The sequence below is a fragment of the Mchenga conophoros genome, linkage group LG13 (assembly GCF_057382185.1).
Source record: "Mchenga conophoros isolate Kocher_MC1m ecotype Shallow Benthic linkage group LG13, M_conophoros_male_GT1.1, whole genome shotgun sequence".
NCBI classification, from domain to species: domain Eukaryota; kingdom Metazoa; phylum Chordata; class Actinopteri; order Cichliformes; family Cichlidae; genus Mchenga; species Mchenga conophoros.
The window spans coordinates 17540007-17559179 of record NC_140538.1 but is presented as its reverse complement, the minus strand read 5'-3'; the positions used below and the strand labels follow the sequence as shown (position 1 = coordinate 17559179).

At 39.9% G+C, this 19173-nt stretch overlaps 1 protein-coding gene across 3 annotated transcripts in view; it reads left to right on the top strand.

Moving 5' to 3' along the window:
• Nucleotides 1–7338: 7338 nt before the first annotated feature.
• Nucleotides 7339–19173, top strand: part of LOC146561090 (zinc finger matrin-type protein 4) — a 74444-nt gene continuing 62609 nt past the window's right edge. For all 3 annotated transcript variants that reach the window (XR_014894836.1, XM_085296860.1, XM_085296859.1), the window contains exon 1: nucleotides 7339–7838. The gene's annotated coding sequence lies outside the window, so the exon portion shown is untranslated. The remainder of the gene's footprint in view (nucleotides 7839–19173) is intronic.

The following is a 19173-nucleotide window of genomic DNA, read 5'->3' as shown; positions in this document are numbered from 1 at the left end:
GACCCCGCGGCATACGGTCTCTGTTAATGTTTTTGTTCAGTTACAACCACGAAACCATGAGTTCAGTCTTGTTAGCTGGAAAGCTGAGTCCCTTTTGTTCAGAAGAAAGAGAATAATGGCTTGTTGGAAAGGGTTACCATGCTTTACTGTCATGCCAGTGGTTGTTACAGATTTCTGGGGATTTAGAATAAAGCCATTTGAGGATCATGTCATTGTTCAGAGTGGCATGGATACACGGGGAATGGAAATTCACAGAGATTAGGTACAACTTGTGGTTAGGCATGTTTGGAAAAGATGATGGTAAGATTAATCTACAAATACATCTGTAGGTGTGTCTATTTACATTCTGAGCCATGCAAACACATGGATTTCAGTGCATGTGAATAAATTGTGCATTGTACAACCTCAGTACAGCTTAAATATCCCAGAGAGATCTAGATAAGACCTGGATGTGCAAAGGGAAACGTTTGGATTGGGAAGTCCAAAGGTAGAAAGTGGGGGCAAAAGGGATTAAAATGTCCCCACTTCCTCAGCAAGAGGGGAACCAGATCATGAGTCACACAGATTGTTGGCAAGGAGCAAAGTACTTTACATGGCTGGGAACGTCAGTGATGCATTGCAAAAACATGCTCTTCAACCGGTATGGCAAAGAAGACACACCACAGTGCACACAGAATGTAAATACCTACATGTACTGTAAGATAATTAAAAATGATCTGGGTATAGACACACAGACGAGCACACACACACACAAACCCAGGCAGAGGGAGATGCACAGCGACTGAACGCAACCGTCTAAATTCCAAGGAGACATGTGTAATGAGGGCTGAGTCATTTGGATGTAATTATAGGCAACCAAGTGGAAAAGATGAAGTAAATCAACTCAAAGTGATTTCAGTATAGAAAAACTCAATTCCGCTGTGTAAACTCAGTTCGCCATAAATTTAATTAATGTTGGTTTAAATGGAAGCGCTCGGCCTATTGTGTGTCATAAAACATTGCTGAGGTTTTGACTTGACTCCCTCTGTCTCTCTTACTCGTGTACTCTAATTTGTCTTTCCTCTAATCTCAGCTCAGCCAGCATGGAGTGAAACTGCAGCTCTCTAGCGCCACCTTGTGTTCTCTAATTACCCCTACAACAGTTGAGACTTTTCCTCTGCACTTGTTTTGAATGATTACATTTTTGGGGTTGGGGCACAAGTATAAAAAACTGAATGCAGTCCAATACAACATCTGTGCTACGAATGATAAACTTTCATTTTCTTTTGGTAATCTTAAAATGTGACAATGCTGGTTTATGTAATTTTTCTGTATGTAATTCAAAAATAAGCTATATATATATATATATATATATATATATATATATATATATATATATATATATATATATATATATATATATATATATATATATATATATACATACATATATATATATATCGTCTCTTGTGCACCGATGCCTTCTTGTTTCAGTGGCCCACTTCTTGTCAGGGTGTCCTGGTTCCTCAACACCTGCAGCGGACCTTGTTGATGCGGGCGACGTCCGAGCCGGCATGTCTTCATCTGTCTCACTCATGTCTCCGGTAGGCTCACTTAGCATGGGGGGTCTAGCCTTAGGACCCTTTCTGGATACAGACACCCCAGGCGGGAATCGAACTTGCGCTCCAAAGGCGTGTAGTCTTACCTTACCAGGGAATTTTAAAATTTTTTATATATATATATATATATAGAAATGAACTTGATGTTTTAATTTCTGTCACAAAAGCATCTACAGACGCTTTCACACTTGTCACATGTACTTAGCATGAACGTGCTCCTGGACAAATGCCAATCAAGATCCGTGTTTGCTGGGCTGTGAGCACAGATCCCACTAAAGGATGGTGGGCCCTCGTGGAATCTGATTAGGACAGTTTGAGCAGAAGCATGCACATGAGTAGCCTGCTGGAGGTCATTTTGCAGGACTTTGGGAATGTTCCTCCCAACACGGAGAAGCAGATACCTCTCCTTCTGAGATTAGTGGGACACAAAGCAAGCCTTCTTGCAACAGCATTTATGCATCTGCAGTTTTGGGCAACCTGAATGAGCTGAATAAGTATGACCTCATGGTACCAGCTGTGACAAACACACGCACAAAGTAAAACTAGAGAAAAATGAGTCTGGAACGATAAGGAGACAGCAATGATCTCTCCCGTTGCTTCTCCAGTGCACTTGTTGTCACCTTCATTTGCACCAAAGTGGGTCGAATTGATTCACGATGGTTTATGCTTCCTAAATCGACAGATTGAGGTCACTGAAGTTTGACTTTGTGTTATACTGTGATGACTGAGTTTTCCCTTAATGTTTTTGAGCATTGCAATTTATATGTATATGTATTTGTATAAGCATTTCCCCCCACAGACACTGGTATAAAAAATAAATCTTACACGCATTTCATACATTTTTACAACAAGTTGAGCCCGAGAGAGTGAAACAAAGAAAGGCAAATGATAAAAAGAACAAATAACAAAACAATCCGTTTGTCCTTTGTTTTTAAGCAACTCTACCCACATTATTATGAAGAATTTTCCTCTTGTAAATCATGTGTAATTTGGGATTATGTGTGTACTAAATCTTTACAGAATGTTCCTGTTATTGTTGTTATCGATAACTGTGGTTCTATAAATACTAACCATCTGCTTTACTTGCACGAACTGATATTTGTTTGTTTTATTTTGTCTCTTATTTATAGTCCAGCTCTTTTCTTTATGATTGAACAAGGAAGTGAATCAAAGACATGTTTCTTTTTCACTTTTCTCTTCTTAGTGTGCATTTTTGATATTTGGTAAATTTTGGCTTCTTTACAATTGTCCTACTTGCAATTTGTAGTAACTTGTGAAACAAACAGTGATTTTACATGCAATTGAAGATTGAAGATTACATGCAATTCAATTCATAAAAGAGGGTCGCGAATTACCTAAAAATCTTGCAAAAACATTGCACATGTACATTTAGATTTCGGAGTGAATCTACACAGAGTTTTATGGCACATGGAGATTAACCCCTTCGAGGGGACAAGTCATACGATAAATGTCAGAAAATTAACAGGATTGTAGGAAAAAAATACACTAAAAATGAAATATATCACATATATGTTCACATATTCATCATAACATTGGGAAGTGAGTGATTATTTTCAGGTGAAAACCACTAATGCAGTGTGAGAGCTTTTAGTGTAAGGCATGTGAACCCTCACTGTACTCATTTCTCCTCTAGATGGAGACAGCTACCAACTACACACTAGACTGATATTTGCAGCACCACAGGACTTATTAAAAATGTGTGAAGGTCAACAAAAGCCATTGTTCTCTAACTGCAGCACACCAGTCATTATATACTAATCAGCATTCCAGAAGCTGTAACTCCAGATTTGTGCTTGTTATTTCATCAAAGAGCACAAAAACAAGGAAGAAAATGAGGAAATTCACTTAAAGAGCTGTGGGAGGCTATAAAATGAGCAGCGTTGATATTTTATAAAAACAAATATGACAGAAATTGATTCGCAAGAGTCCAGCTAATTTGTTTTTCACACATCAGGTTCATGACATAATCTCATGCATATTCTAGACCATTAAAAATACAGCTCTTGGCATCTGATGACAAGTATCGGGTCTGTACACTGGGGCTGACATAGATCTGTCTGTCACCTCACAGTAAATCATTTTCACACACTCGGAGGTCACACGTGTTCGGTGATGGGTTTCGAGGAGAAAAGCCGAATATTAAGTGGAGTAAATAAACGGGTAGAGCTGACGGTGAAAACACTTGTAATATTTGCCTTAGAGGCAAAAATGGGGCTTCATCTTTGAATCGCTTTTAACAGGTTTGTTGGTAAAAGGAATAAGACACCAATCACAAAGATAAATTTGTAGTGGAGCCGACTTTGTAGAAATCAATTACTTTTCTGTTCTCACTCCATCTTCCCATCCCAGTGTTCAGGGTGGTGACAAGATCATGTTAATTTTGATTTAGCTTCCTCTGTACGCCCTCAGTGTCAGCTGTCCTCTATATATGGCTTTTTGTAAGCGATCCAAGCTGTAAGTGTACGAGCTGCTGATGCTCCTGAAATTAAATATCTCTCTCTCCCTGGATTTGCTCTCACCTGTTGCCAATAAACACCTTATTGGAGAGAACATCGGACCTTTATTTGCCGGTATCTTCTTAGTTTTACATTCACTTAACTCCTTACACACACAGGCACGCTGCACATTCAAGCTTCTATTGATGCATTTCTGCATCTCTGACCTGTGGTGTACAAACAGCCATATCACTTTTTCAAATTCTTTGGGGACCACAATTCTTGGAGCTGGCCTCACTCCTTTTTTCTTTTTCCAGATATAATGGGCAATCCACCCTGCTCGGCTTGCCACCAACTGGCAGCGCCAGCAGGCTGCCCCCAGACCTTGGAACGGTATCAAGCAGACCGGGCCAGTATCCTAGCAGCCAAAACCCAACAGATGCACCACACTGAAGACAACATCACAAAATCAGGGGACTTACATTTATAATGTTCTCCCTCACACATAAACACACTCATATTCTGAGCTAAATATAAACACTGCCTCAGCAAGGGAGTTAGCAGATGAGTGGAAATAAAATCTGGTGTCTCAGAGTTTAATCTCTGCTGTTTTCTGTTTGTCCTTGCAGGTGCTTCGCTGTTTTATAAAGAAAAAAGAAAAAAAAAGCTTCATTTGTTTAGATGAGGGTCTTACTGTACGGTTGAAAAGGTCAGAGTTAATAATGATAGTATCACAACTTCGTCTCAGATATTTAATGAAAAAGAAGATACTTGCTTTAAAAGGGCATTGCAGTACACCTGTATTAATCCATGGTACCCTCAGGAACTTCCTCAGGACTGATTTACATGTGTGTGTTATATTTAATTCTCCTCAAGTCACAATGATCCACATCCACCACACCTGTTCTATATGATCAACGATCTGCACAAAATCATTGAAATAAGTGAATTAAGAGTGCAGTTACATCATGATTGATTTGTGATTGAATTACTTTGTATTTATGTCTCTCTTGTTTCACCTAAAAAGCAAAAACAGAAAGACATTTTCAGAATTCACTTCATCTCAGAGCTGACCAGTGCCACTTAGCAAGCACATCCTTGCACGGCAAAATGCCGTGAAATTCCCTTTTGCTTGTCACTTCAACACAAACTCTTCCCAAGCACTGCTTACTGTGTCTGCTTTGCGGCAGTCTAATAGTGGATTCATTTGGGCTTATAAATGCTGTAAAACTCTGACAACAAACATCGATCTTGCAGTTTAATGAGAAATAACATGGGACAGACCCCTCTATCATCGCTCCCTCCCTCTCTTTAGCACCCCGGCTCTTTCTAACAAATTCATGTGCACACTTTCTTTTCTTGGCATTAAAGCACCTGGCAATCAAAAGAACGACAAATTCCCCGCTTCGTGCAGCCGTGTCAGCAGGCATCAGCCGCTGATGCATTTTACCTGAGAAAATTAGCCCAAGGCAAAAATGCACATTATGTTAGGAAAATGATTTTACTGTCAAGGAAAGTCACAGAAAGTTGCACACAAACACAGAAAGAGAGGCACATCCTGTCCTCTTTCTAAAGACCAGTGCTGACACTATACGTCCTCGGGCCTGCCTTAGCTGGTGGTTTGATAAATTGGCCCTTTCATCTCGTCGATGTGCATTGTGTCAGTGGGTTTGTGTGTATTTGAAACTGTGAGTGCATGCATTCGTGTGTGTGTGTGTGTGTGTGTGTATGCACGTCTGCCTGGGTACATTGTCTGAGCTGTGAAGTGTTTGGCTTCCTCACTGAGGGCTGCTGTCACAGCCTCTGAAAGCGTGTAATAGGCGCCCATTCTGCCGGAATGAATACACATCCATACACTAGTGAGAAAATGTGGCATTTCAAAAAGACTCGGGATAATCGAACAGAAAAATTATAAAAAAGAAAGGATAGGGGGGGCATGGCAATGTCATTCTTTTCAGCTAAGCTCTAAATTTGGTGCATGATTGCTTTGGGAACTGTTTGCAGGCCACAGTGAATTAATGCCATTTCTAATAGATCAAGAGCCGGGGGAGTTTTCTGTTGTTGGCTGTGGTAAACATTCTGGCTTCAGCTACTGGGTTCCTGTGAGTTTCACTGGGATTCACGACTGTGTTAAATTGCCTCGGTTTGATTGGGATTCAAAGGCCACGGTTTGTTTATTCAGATTACACTTCAAAATAATTCCTCTTGAAACATTGAGTTCATTTGCAGCAATTTGTTTTTCTTTTTCTTATTTTTTCTGAGATAATCATTTTATGGACTCTGTGGCTGAGGGAAAAAAAAACAAAACAAAAACCTGTTCACAGAAGAAAAGTCACACTGGTTCTATGTTTTGCAGGTCTGCAGGATGTCAACCCACCTAAACAGTTGCATCAGTGGACGGTGAGCAATATAACAAAAGACTGACATCCCTGTTATTTATTTTATTTTATTTTTTTTACCTCACGGCATTTAGATTCAGAGGACCATTCTGGGTTGAAGAGAACAAACTTTTTAACATAGAGAGTGCTGCTTCATCTCAAACTCTATTGGTAGATGAGTAGACGCACGTCTCAAAATCTCACCATTGTCGCTGCAAATGTGGCAAACATGCATATAGAAGCCCGGCTGCACAGGTGGTCAGAAGAAAAGTAAAGGTGGAGGAAAGAGATTATTATGCTATGAGTTGTGTGTTTTCTGATTCTTCGCAGGTGTAAGTGTTTGCAGCACACAGTTGCCCTAACAAACCTTTAAAAGTTATCATTCAGATGCATTTCTTGGTAAGTAGTACATTTTGTATACTTTTTTCCTCTTGAAAATGAAAAAAAATCTGGATAACTTTTCTCTCAAACGAGCACAGTGGACATATTCATGACTAGTCTTGTAAGTGTTACATCAACGCATTGATTTAGCCTACAAATGGAATTTGCAGTCTGGTGGTTTGTTTGACAGAGAGGCCTGGGATGAAGTCAAATTCCCAGCCTTGATTACGGTTTCGGGGCACCTCTGCACATGAACCCTGTGGTTCTTCTGAGTGCTTGATGAAGACCACACAGCTGGAAACTACACTACATCTTCTCAACAAGACAGTAACAGTGCATGATATGCCTTATAATGAAATGATGGGGATTAAAAAGTGAGTGTGAGCAAAGACGCCTTACTTTGTAAAGGGGGGTCATGGAAACAGAGCATCGATATTACAGTGACTGGAATGACAGGGAATCTGGGTGCTCTCTCGGGTTATGCTCGTGTAATATGACATGCGTGTGGGTGCGAAGACCTACTCACTCGACCAGTGCTCCCACTCACTCACTCTACAAATCGAGCGTTCCGTGTATCACTCACACGCTGCGTGAGCCGAGAGCGCTTTCTGTCTCTCATTCATCCCAGTGAAGGCTGCTCACACTTTTTTCTTCTTCTCTGTCCCCCCTCTCGCTTACTTCAAGCTGGGATAGCTCGCTTTGTGTGTGTGTGTGTTTTCTCTCCCTCTATTTGTTTCCTCTCCGCGGTGCCTTTCGCGCGGAGTAGTGGTGGATGATATCAACAGAGCTTCGTTCCTTCTTACCTCCGCGATACCGAGGATTGGAGAGGAGTCGCTAGGGGACAAGCGCATCACGACAGACGGCGGCGCGAGGGAGTTTTTCTTGGAGGGGGACATCGCAGCTTAAGACGAGGAACAAATCAAACAGCTACACTGGGAGGACTGGCGCTAAGTTTTGACGGATTTCGCGGTGCAGGTGCGCAGGTGCATCGGGTTCGCGGAGAGGAGTCAGTGCCTCTGCGGAAGGTGAGCGATGGACTCTAAACTCCACCGTCGCTATGTCCCCCCATCAGTTTGTTCATTGGATGACTTGTTGTATTGATTGGCCTTGTTTGATTTTTTGTTGTAGAATACCTAAGTTCTTACACCACTCAGAGCATCACGTGGAATTGCTGGGATACTCATCGTCGGTTTGGGGAAAACCTTTGCAAACTTTGTTTTTGTTCTCTAACTGTAGGCAAACCAGAAACGTGGTATCAGTGTATGTTGACGTACAGCCATGCTGCTGCATGGTGTCACAGGTTTTCATCTAATGCTCATAACATCTTTCTTAGCTGCTTTATTATTTAAAAAAGCAGCACTTTGAGTTATTTATTATTCATTCATCCACTGGGGCCATCTCTGAGTGTGTTGAACATGATAAGTCTAAACTGATGTGGAGAAATCTGATTTGGGTCTGCAGCTAAAAATTGTTTTCATTGCCGGTTAATCTAGGTTGTTAATTTATTTGTCTGATCTACAAAATATCAGAAAAGCCGTCAATCACAGCATGCCAGAGTCTAAACATTTGCAATCTAAAGAGTGGAGTGACACAAAGAGAGCATGCAACACTAGAAAACATGAAACCAGAGAACAGATGGACTGCTGGTTAAATGACTTTAATGAACAGTGCATTGCTGAAATAGTATTAGATTAATTTTCTTATTGGAATGATTTAAACATCCCTGGTTGAGTTCACTTTTCAGTTAAGTTACAGAAAGTTGAGCTTGAGTTTAAATTGTGTGCAGGAAATTTTCTCATTCTGAAACTGTTCAAAGCATCTGGTCCACATTCAATGACTTCCTGTGAAACATGAAAATGAGACGCGTCGGATGTAATATGGATTAGTTTTGATGCTGCTTCACTGCTCCATATCCATTCTCATTTAGAGCACTCTTGTTGCTAGCATCTGTCACTTTGGGAGGAATGTCCAGTCAGCTTGATACCGGGTGTCTGTAGCAGAGTGATAAGAGCTTATGGTCTTTTCAGGCATTCACCTACCCGTCAACAGGACAGACACACACATACAGACACACATAAACAGCACAGGCTTTCCTTAAAAATCCCTCACTTAAGCACGATGTGATGAAATATGAATTTGGACAATTACACTTACTAATATCACATGCGGCCATCATCTCAGTGTCCTTTTCAGTCTTTTGTTTTGTCCCTAAAATGAGCATATATGACTTCCACTGAGTGGCACTGATTCAGTTTTTCCCACATTTGCCTCAACTGTCCGAACAGCACTGAACCTTCATGCTCTGTTTACATGGAGTTACACTATCGATCACAAGTCATCGCAAGTGATCTTCAGTCCTACACTGTGATCGATTCAGCCAGCACTGACTTTTACTGTACTTTAGGTCAGTGCAGCAGGAAGGCAGGCAGGTGGGCTGGGTCTCTGAGCACTGGAACGGAAAAGAAAAACACCCTCTGAAGGCAACAACTAACTAATCATTCATATCACTGTGAAATTTGTTAAATAATTACAGTAAAAGGTTCCCAGTTCAAAAATATGAGAGCTAAAGCAAATGAATTATTGCAAAGTGCCAGTTTATGGACATAGATTTTAAAAAAAAGTGTCTGAGAGGATTTAAAGTACATAGAGTGCTAAATCATCTACCACTGCTTTACAACATATTCATTTATTTACAATGGTAAATATGTTTTATGCTTTACATTCTATTGTATTCTTCTCTTTCGGGTTCATGAAGAGTATAATGGCTCATTTAACGTATTGTTATTGACGTGAATAGAATTGTTCCAGCTATTTGTGCCAGTTCCCTCTATGATGAACAACAGAGTTCATAGTCTAATTAAAGTTTTTAAATCACCCTTCAAAAAATAAAGCAAATTAACAGGCATGCTCATTATGCCACACATTATGCCGTGCCCTTGTTCTTCCCAATTCTGAGGCGTCTAGAAGTATGGTTGCCTATTTCATTCTCCCCCTTGCTGTGCCTCTGTCTGAGCCTCTCTGGTGAAGAATCTGATTAACCAACTGGCATAATTCACCCTGTCCTAAAGGAACAAATGGAAGAGCAATGTTGTTCTTGAAGAATGGCCCCTTTTTCCTTTCTAAATATAAATAAAACATATGAAGGAAAAGACACAAACGCTGACACACACACACACACACACACACACAGAGTCCGAGGGCAATAACTGAAGCTGTGATGCTCTTGAAAGACGCTGTAGCTTCATTACTTTCTGTAATAGGATAATGATTGATTGAGCGTGTGCGTATATACATGCATGTATATGTGTGTTTATCTTCCCGGGTGTGCGATTGGTCCATTTTCTTTAGGATTGATAGAGCATCATGTGTAGGTGTGCGTCTTTGTGTGTATGTTTTCCTCTCAGAGTGCTCCATAGCAACAGGCAGCATATCTTCTTCAAATATCTTTTTCTCAGTCACTGTGAGCCCTGACCTTACTGCTCACTGTGTGCTGTCTTTGCACGGGTGCATCTGCTTCTGTGTTAATAAGTGTACGTGCAAGAGAGACCATGTACAGTACATCAGTGTGTGGGCCATTTGGCCTCTCATTAATAGCAGTATAGTAAGTAATATGGACCCGCTCACTCTGACTGTCTACACAATCAAGATACTGAGTCCGTCTCATAGCAGCATCAATGCATTGCCAACTAGAGCTTTTTGTTCTCCTTTTTCTCTCAAACAAAGTAGATATCATCAAAACTATGCAATACTGACATTGATTTGTAATGCTTTGAACAAGTGGCAGTTTATCATTTTTAGCCTTTTTTATGTATCTCTCAAAGGAAACAAGAGCGACATCTCAAATATACATCTTGACACGGTTGTCGTGTTGTGTTAATATCGGGGTTAGACTAATAACTGGTTACGTATTTCATATCCGGGCATAGCAGCTCTTTAGAAATCAATTTTCTTTTGCTCCATCACCGTGTTAGGAAACTGGCCTGCTGCCAGATAGGGAGTGAACATGGGGAGGAGAGGGGAATATTGTGGGTGCATTAGTGAATGAGCAAAGAAAAAAAAATGCTTATCAGATGTAGAATTCATGCTTTTGCTTTTTATTTCTTTTTCAGACTCAGTTCTCAAAAACACACTCACACCAAAAGGAACAGATGCAAGTCGAAGAAGCAAAGACACTTTATACAGGCTATTTATATAGGCTAGGTGCTGCAAGGTCATACCCTATTTACTTCATGCCAGTGTGTGTCTCTGTGTGTATACATCTGTTTGTGTGATGCACAGCATGTTTTTTACATTCAGTCATATCAGTATCACGTTGCTTTGTGAGGACGTGTGTGTGGCCATCCATGCACACACAGCGTGAACACAGTGCTGCGAGTGTGCTAACTTTGTCGATAGCAGTACAATGTTCATGTGGAGGCTGTACAAACTCATATACCTATAACCTTGCTGCTCTATAAAAGAATCGGTGCTGTACTGTATTGAAAATATTTCTCAAACGCGAAATAAAAACCAGCTTTTCATTTTTAATTGGATTCCCAAACTCACACGAGGTGCAACTGCAAAGTTCCATAACTCTGCTTGATTTAAAGTTATGACCATTCAAGGTCATCTCTTATTGCAGGGCTGCACCGCTCCCAGCTGTTATTCTTTGATCACTGCCTGCAGCCCTGTTCTGATCTGATCACATCTATAAATTTACCATCAAAGTGACACAGAGAGAAAACATCTTCTCTGGTCAAACTTACCTAGCTTTTATATGAAGGATCACCACTGATGTTTAAGCTAGGTCTTTGGCTTTGACCCAAAACCAAAACACTCACTCCAAAAATGCCATGGAAGTGAGTGTTTATTAACGTTTAATGCTTTACCTCCTGAAAGCTTGCTTGACCACTGAAGCTCTTTTTGCAACTGAGCAGATTCTGTCATATTTCAGGCCTATTTAGTTAACAAGAGTGATCTCTGCCTGTGGAGTTTGACTTGGAAAAAAACCAGGAAACAATTCTATTGCTCATATATCCACATCTTTATTGGCACATACTGAAGTGTCAAAACGTGGATATCTAGATTGAATGAATACCTGCCATAGGGGGAGAGGCGGGTTACACTCTGGGCAGGTTGCAACTCTGTTGCAGGGCTAACACAGAGATATACATATGGGCAATTTAGAATCACCAACTCAGCCTAACCTAACCCCACTAACTGCATGCAAGCCAGAATACCTAGATGAAACACATGCAGACACAGGGAGAACAGAAAGCAAGAAAGACCTTGTTGTGAGGCAACAGTCCTAACCACTGTGTCATCATGCAGACTTGTGGAGGAAAGCATTATTTTAAAAGTTACCGAATGTTTAAGTTTTAGCTCAACTTAAAATGGCTTAAAGTTTTAGTTGCTTTCTTGTCTGGTTAATTTCAACATGGAGTTTATTCCCTTTGTTTCAGGAGTTGAGCTAGTTGCAGTAATCAATCTCATTAATTGCTTCCCTGATCTTGGAGCCGCAGCTGATGGAAGTACAATTCTCAAACAAACACCCAAGGGCCAAGCAAGCTCTAAAAGTCAAGCCTCTATTTGTACTGAAATTGTAAAAAAAATTTAAAAAAAAAAAGCACACTGAAAAAAAATCTCTACAGTGCAAAATTTATACAAAATTAATTGTCAAATTTGAAGTTGCAGGCAGCATCCTTTATCACAACTGCAGTTACCAGGCTTGGCTCTGTGCAACTGAACAGCTCTCTGCGCATACACCAGCAATTAGTGGTGTACAGTATTTGTACGCTTTAATGTTGCATCAGATAATATTGCCTGCTGACATGCAAGAGTAAAATTGTCACGCAAAAGTAACATCAATGGGTTTGTCACTTCAGCTTGCATTCACACACTTTACACAGGCACACATTACACACATATGTAAAACAGAAGCCCTGTGACTGACAGATGATCGTACCATGATGTCTTTGTAACGTCCTCTGAGGATGTAAATAGAAAATCAACTCTCAGCTGTATTGTACTGTATCTACTCACACACCTGCTTCATAGTCAGACATGCGATAAGAAGACATGCAGTTATTTAACTGAATGATGCTGTGGGATAATCTGTATGTATTGATGCTTCTGTGAATTTTGAAGCTAAACAAGCTTGTTTTGGTAATTAGGAAGAGCGATTGGCAATTAGCTTTATGAAATCATGTCAGAGTTATGTGGCTTGTGTCGTTTTAGTTGTTCCACTAAATTTTATGCCCGATTAATTTTTTACTTCTGTGTCTTTCCAGTATGTTCTCATATTGTGTGCATCTCCCTCCTGCTTGGTCTCAAATGTATATCTTTCGCATTGAGGTGCTCTTGGGAAATCTGTCTGCTTGCTCACTTCTGCTCTAATCTGCTTGTATAATATGGTTTCTAGGTGGAAAAAAAGGAACAATATTATTCCTGAATGACTTTTTGTTTGGACTTGGGAAAATATATTCATGAAAATACTGACTTATCTTTAGTGCCTTGATCCCACTTCCATTCACTGCCTGTCAGAACAGGTCTCTGTGTGTATAGCTGCTGCCATAATGTACACTGAGACAACCATTAAAAGCCAAAATCCTTGCAGCATGTTCTTTTGTACAAAGTTCCTCTCCACTTTCGTGCTTATATTGGATCTTCAGACTGTTCTTTGATGTCACATAGTTTTTTTTGGGGGGGTGCCATCCAAATACCAAGTCTGCATTTTGTCAAAAGTTGTTTTACCTTTTTCAAATAGAGATTTTAAAATGAAAACATGTCCAGAAAGTCCCATAACATAGAAAAAGAACATCTGGCCAAAAGGGGGCAAACTATATAAGCATATAAAAGGAAAATCCAATCAGTTGCTAATGAAACTGATAAACCCCAACAGTTTTGTTGCTTTCTAACATGGCATTTCCCATATGTTAAAGTAACTTAACAGCCCCCATTCAAATTTCAGGCTGCCTTCGGTCTCCCACCATTAACTCAGTTTGCCTAGAAGTCTGTTACTGAATACACACACACAGGCAGAGAGACACTACGCGGAAATGTGAGCTGTTAAACTGCAAACCTAACTTTGCCCAGGATAATGGTCTTCTTTCTCCCTCTAATGAGCCCATATTATGGCCTAAAGGGTTAGATCTGTTATTAATACCATTAACAACTAATGGTCCACTGAGAGAGATTTTCAGAGATAAAACTAACAGAGTACCCTCATGAATACAAGGGTCTCATCAAGCCAGAGAGGTTATAAAATATAAATGCATTGATAAATAGAGATGACTAATAGACACTTTTACTTATGGAAAATCAGACACACACAAAACACAAAAGCACCACTGAAGCTTTTGATCTATTCAATCCACACCAGTACCGATCTGCCTTCAGTATCACTGCCTTCAGAACCAGTCTGTCTCTCAGAAGTACAGAGGAGCTGAAAGGAGAGCGTTCAGATAAACTGTCTTCACCAAGCTGACTGACAGCATAAATATTCTTAATGGAAACACTAAAATGAAGCAATAAACAGTGTTGATAGATTTAGTCGTTTCATTGATCGCTTTGTATTGACAGCAAAGCCAGAAAACAGGTGCATAATCAGAGTCTAAACTCTAGTAGTCTGTGTGGATTGGTGCATTTAATAGAAGTAAATATCTATGTACCAGTGTACCTTAAAAAACTGAATATCGTCAGATGCATCTTACCTGTGCTAACTGTGCTTTCGTCTGAAAATGCCTCTTTTCAGATTTAAAAGAATTTTGTATTTCATTTGGAAATCGGGGTCCCAGAAACTGGAGGAAGGATCAAGAGGCACAGAATCCAAAGTGTTTGATGTCCAATGTGAAGTTTCCACAGTCTATGATGATTTGGGCTGCCATGGCATCTGCTGGTGTTGGTGGTGGTTGGCTCACTGTGTTTTTGTCATAGACAGCAGCCCATATTGTGTATTCTGCTAAAAAGACATAACACCAAAACCATAAACATTGTTAAAAGGCTCAGTGATTCTAATGAGCTCAAATCAGCTACAGCTACCTGAGCTGCCAGCCATCTGTCAAAGCTGCCAAACCCCTAATAAGTTACACTGAAAAATTCTTGTGCGTTGCACAATAGACGTAATTGAGTCTGTATGCTAAAGGCTGACTAATCAGGAAAATGTGTTTTTACAATTTTGTTTTGTTTCTGTTAAGCTTATTTTGTTAAGTCACTATTACTGTTATTATTACTATTATAATGATCATCTCCTTGGCTGGGATAAGCTCAGAATTCACATATACATCCATCTCAAATATTACATAAAATACCAGTATATACCTCTTGGACGAATGTGAGTCTCCAACTTTAAGTTTCACTAAAATTCATTCCAGTAGTAAGGTGCATAATACTGCAGCTTATCTCCTCTTCTCTCCCAAGAGTGGATAAGTCGAGCCTACACCATCTTTCATGAATAATCCCTGCCCTAAAGGGCATATTTCCACCACTGGGAGAGAAAAGAGGCAAATGAGATGAAGATAAGAGACAGTGAGATACAAAGCATACTGTGACTGTCTTTGACTAACAGTATCAGAATTAGGGATTAGATTGGTTGTACCATGTGAGTGATTACACACTCGTTGTTTTCCAAAATAAGTGGCCAAAAATGGTGCTGCGATCCGTATTTATGTCATTTAAACTTTTTTAAACAGTTGATGTTATGAAATTTCTTACTTTAACATTGCAGTGGCAGTTGTCAAGCAGTCACGATTGTTGTGCATTTATATTGTGTGCTCTTTGGTCATGGCTGACAGAGAAGATTGTTTTAAAAGTCTGGTATTTTCTTTAATTAATGAACAAACAATTTAAATGAATTAAAAAAAGGAAAGAAAAAAATTCAAAGATTATGTGCATGCAAACAGTGTAATACCTACAGGGTCAACATTCAATTCAATTCAAATCAATTTATATATTGCTCATTTACAACAACAGTTGCTTCAGGTAAGATAAAGATAAAGACTTTATATAACACAGAGAAAAACAGAGAAAACCCCAACAATTAGATGACACTTTACGAGCAAGCGAAAACTCCCCTTTATCAGGAAGAAACCTCCAGCAGAACCAGGCTCAGAGGAAGCAGCCGTCTGCCATGACTGGCTGGGGTTGAGGGTAGGAGGATAGGACCTGGAAGACAGCCAGAGATTAATAATAAGTAATGATTAAAATCCTGACATTTTATAAATCTAGAGCAGTCCAGCTTTTTTGACTTATACAGAAAACTGGCTGAAGTACTGACCTCGGTTCAAGGTAACATTCACTCCTCAGTCATTATAGAAGGAAACTCAGACAAGAAGTATAGCATCTCAGAGCTGTCACCAAGGTTATTGCGAGAAGATTTCAGGAGTTGACGGTGCAATTGTCACTCAGATTCGCAACGCAAATTGATGTGTGAGAACTGTAAAATGTATTAAAAGGCACAAATGCACAGAAAAAATGCAGACATAAATTTAGAAGATCACACAGCCAATTTTGGAATAAAGCATTGTTGATTTTCTTTCTGCATCGCAATCACACACTCTCTTCTTTTACTTCTTGATTGAACTTGTTGAATTTAACTCTGGGGGAACAGACGGGACCTCTGTTTCCATATCTTAAGCTTTTGGCTTTATTTTTTTTTATTTGACAGCAAATCCATTTGCTTGTACCCACGCTGTATTTGAGGTTGTGTACGTATGCAGTTTGCAGTATTTAACAAGAATAGTACAAAGTAAGCTCCTGCAGTGCAAACAGAATGAATGTGTATTTGGATTCAGACTCTGGCTTCAGCTCCTTTGAAGACTTTGTTCCCTCAGTCTATTACCTTTGATTGCTACTGTACAAAGCGGAGGGTTATGAATCTTGGAGCGTGTGTGCATGTGTTTGTGTGTGTTTGTGTGTGTGTAGGGGTTTGACAAAGGGGAGACAGTGTTGGGAAAGATTACATTACCAGGCGTGAAACAAGAAAAAAAACTGTAATGTGGAACATCAAAGTGACGCCACAGTGCCTTTGCGATATAGGGTTCCATATTATTAACCTCCAACCCTTGCTCTTGTCATTGCGGCTTGTGACTCATTCGACAGGCCATTGGCTCACAGGCTGATGTCAATATTTCAACGTCCGTATGCATAATTTGACAGTTAAATGAGGGGAGCACTTTATTTTGAATGAGATAGAAGCTGTATGAAAATGTGAGCACAGAAAATGGAAGAGGAGGAGAGACAGTCCAGCTCACAGCAGCTACCCCCTGATGGAGCATAAATGAATAAACTGAGAAATGGGGGAAGGGAAGATAGGATCTTGTAAAAAATGTCTCAGTTTTTTTCTTTTTCACCCTCTAAGTTCATCTTAAGGACACATTTTATGTATCTGTGATAGGAGTAGTGTCTCTAAAGTTCCCCACTGGGCAAATACTTGATGCTATATGTTTGTCTACAGTAGGGTAGGGCTTTATTACACTATCTAGTTGCAAGTACTATTACAACCTAATTAATATTCTAAGCTTATGTGACAAAAACAGCCCCACTAGCTGCATTTATTAGAAAGAACAAAAAGTTCCTTCTATTCCAAGGCCAGCTATTTAATGAAGAGTGGGCCAGAGGCTGAGATTCTAAGGAAGTTTCAAAGTTCACATCGATGTTAAATACTTGATGTGGTCTTAAAAGAGCGTTCCCTTTTGTCTTTATATTCCTTCCGATGAAGACAGAAGGTTTGTGCATGTGCCGGCTAAGACTCATTTACTTTTTATAGTTCTGTCCAATGGAGTTTGGAGGTTTTTTCATTTTTAATTGGAGATGCTGTTTTTGTTTTCTGTCTTCACTTTAACTCTTAAAGACTTTTAACTTTCTTTCACATTTTAATTCTAAGCCTTGTTTTTGCTTTCATACACTATATTGCCAAAAGTATTGCCTAGTCTGCCTTCACACACATATGAACTTGAGTGACATCCAATTCTCAACCTATAGTGTTTAATGTGACGGCAGACCATGCTTTGCACTATAACAGCTTCAACTCTTCCAAGAAGGCTTTCCACAAGGTTTAGGAGTGTGTTTATGGGATATTTTCTTTACCATTCTTAAGAAGCTTATTATTGGGGTCAGGCAATGATGTTGGATGAAAAGGCCTGGCTCACAGTCTCCACTCTAATTCTTCTCAAGGGTGTTCTATATGGTTGAGGTCAGGACCCTGTGCAGGCCAGTCAAGTTCTTCCACTCCAAACTTGCTCATCCATGTCTTTATGGACCTTGCAACAACCCCACACCATAATCCCTATTCACCAAACTTTACACTTGGCACAATGCAGTCAGACAAATACTGTTCTGGCAACCGTCAAACCCAGACTCGTCGATCTGAAGGCCACACTAAGTCTGGGGGTTTGTACTGATTGTTTATATGAGATATTCATAGAAGCAGTCTACCTAGGTGCTTGATTTTATACATCTGTGGCCATGGAAGTGATTATAACACCTGAATTCAATGATTTGGATGGAGGAGTGAATACTTTTGGCAATATAGTGTACTTTTCTCAAACCTTGTGTGCTACCCTATCAGGTTCCAAGCTCTTCACATCTATTGCTCTAGCAGACCCTTCAAACCCCTGTCCACATCTGCATGGGTATTCTGAAACACATCTTTTCTATGTGTTTTGGCCTTTGGTCCACACATTCATTGCATTTTAGGTGACTAAGAGTTTTTGAAAGGTTCCATCTTGGACAAAGAAAATGAAGATTTTCTCTTGAAATATCGAAACCAAATTAACTGATCTTCTTCATAGTATAATACAAAGCCAACAACACAAAGCAAAGGTGAAAATCAGCACGAAGACAGTGATTCTACTTCAGAAACATGAAGAGGTAGAAAACAGCGGCTGCAGCCTGACTGCTCATCAGTTTTTTAATTGTTGAAATTCAGGGCCTGGCTGCTGGGCTGAGGTAGGCATTTACTTAGTTTTAACATCACTCTGGGTTCCTGGCCAGCATCCTGTCTGTGCAGATGCTGTGTCAATCAGCAATATTCTTCACTCTCATTGGTAGTTGATACAGTGGCTCGCTTGTTGAGAATGTCACAGAATGTCATTCCCTTTCATGGTTACAGCAAATCAATTCCAGTGTGTATCCAGCTTCATTAGATCATCTGACAACTTCACATCAGAACCTTTTCTCTAGAATGTCACAATGAGATTTCCATTGTGTAGGAGGACCAGGCCTCAAGGGCTGGTGTCCTGCAGTATTTAGATGTGTCCTTGATCCAACAGCTGATTTAAATGGCTAAATCGCCTCCTCAACATGTCTTGACGTTTTCCAGACTGGTAATGAACTAATCATTTGATTCAGGTGTGTTGACCCCGGGTGATATCTAAAACCTGC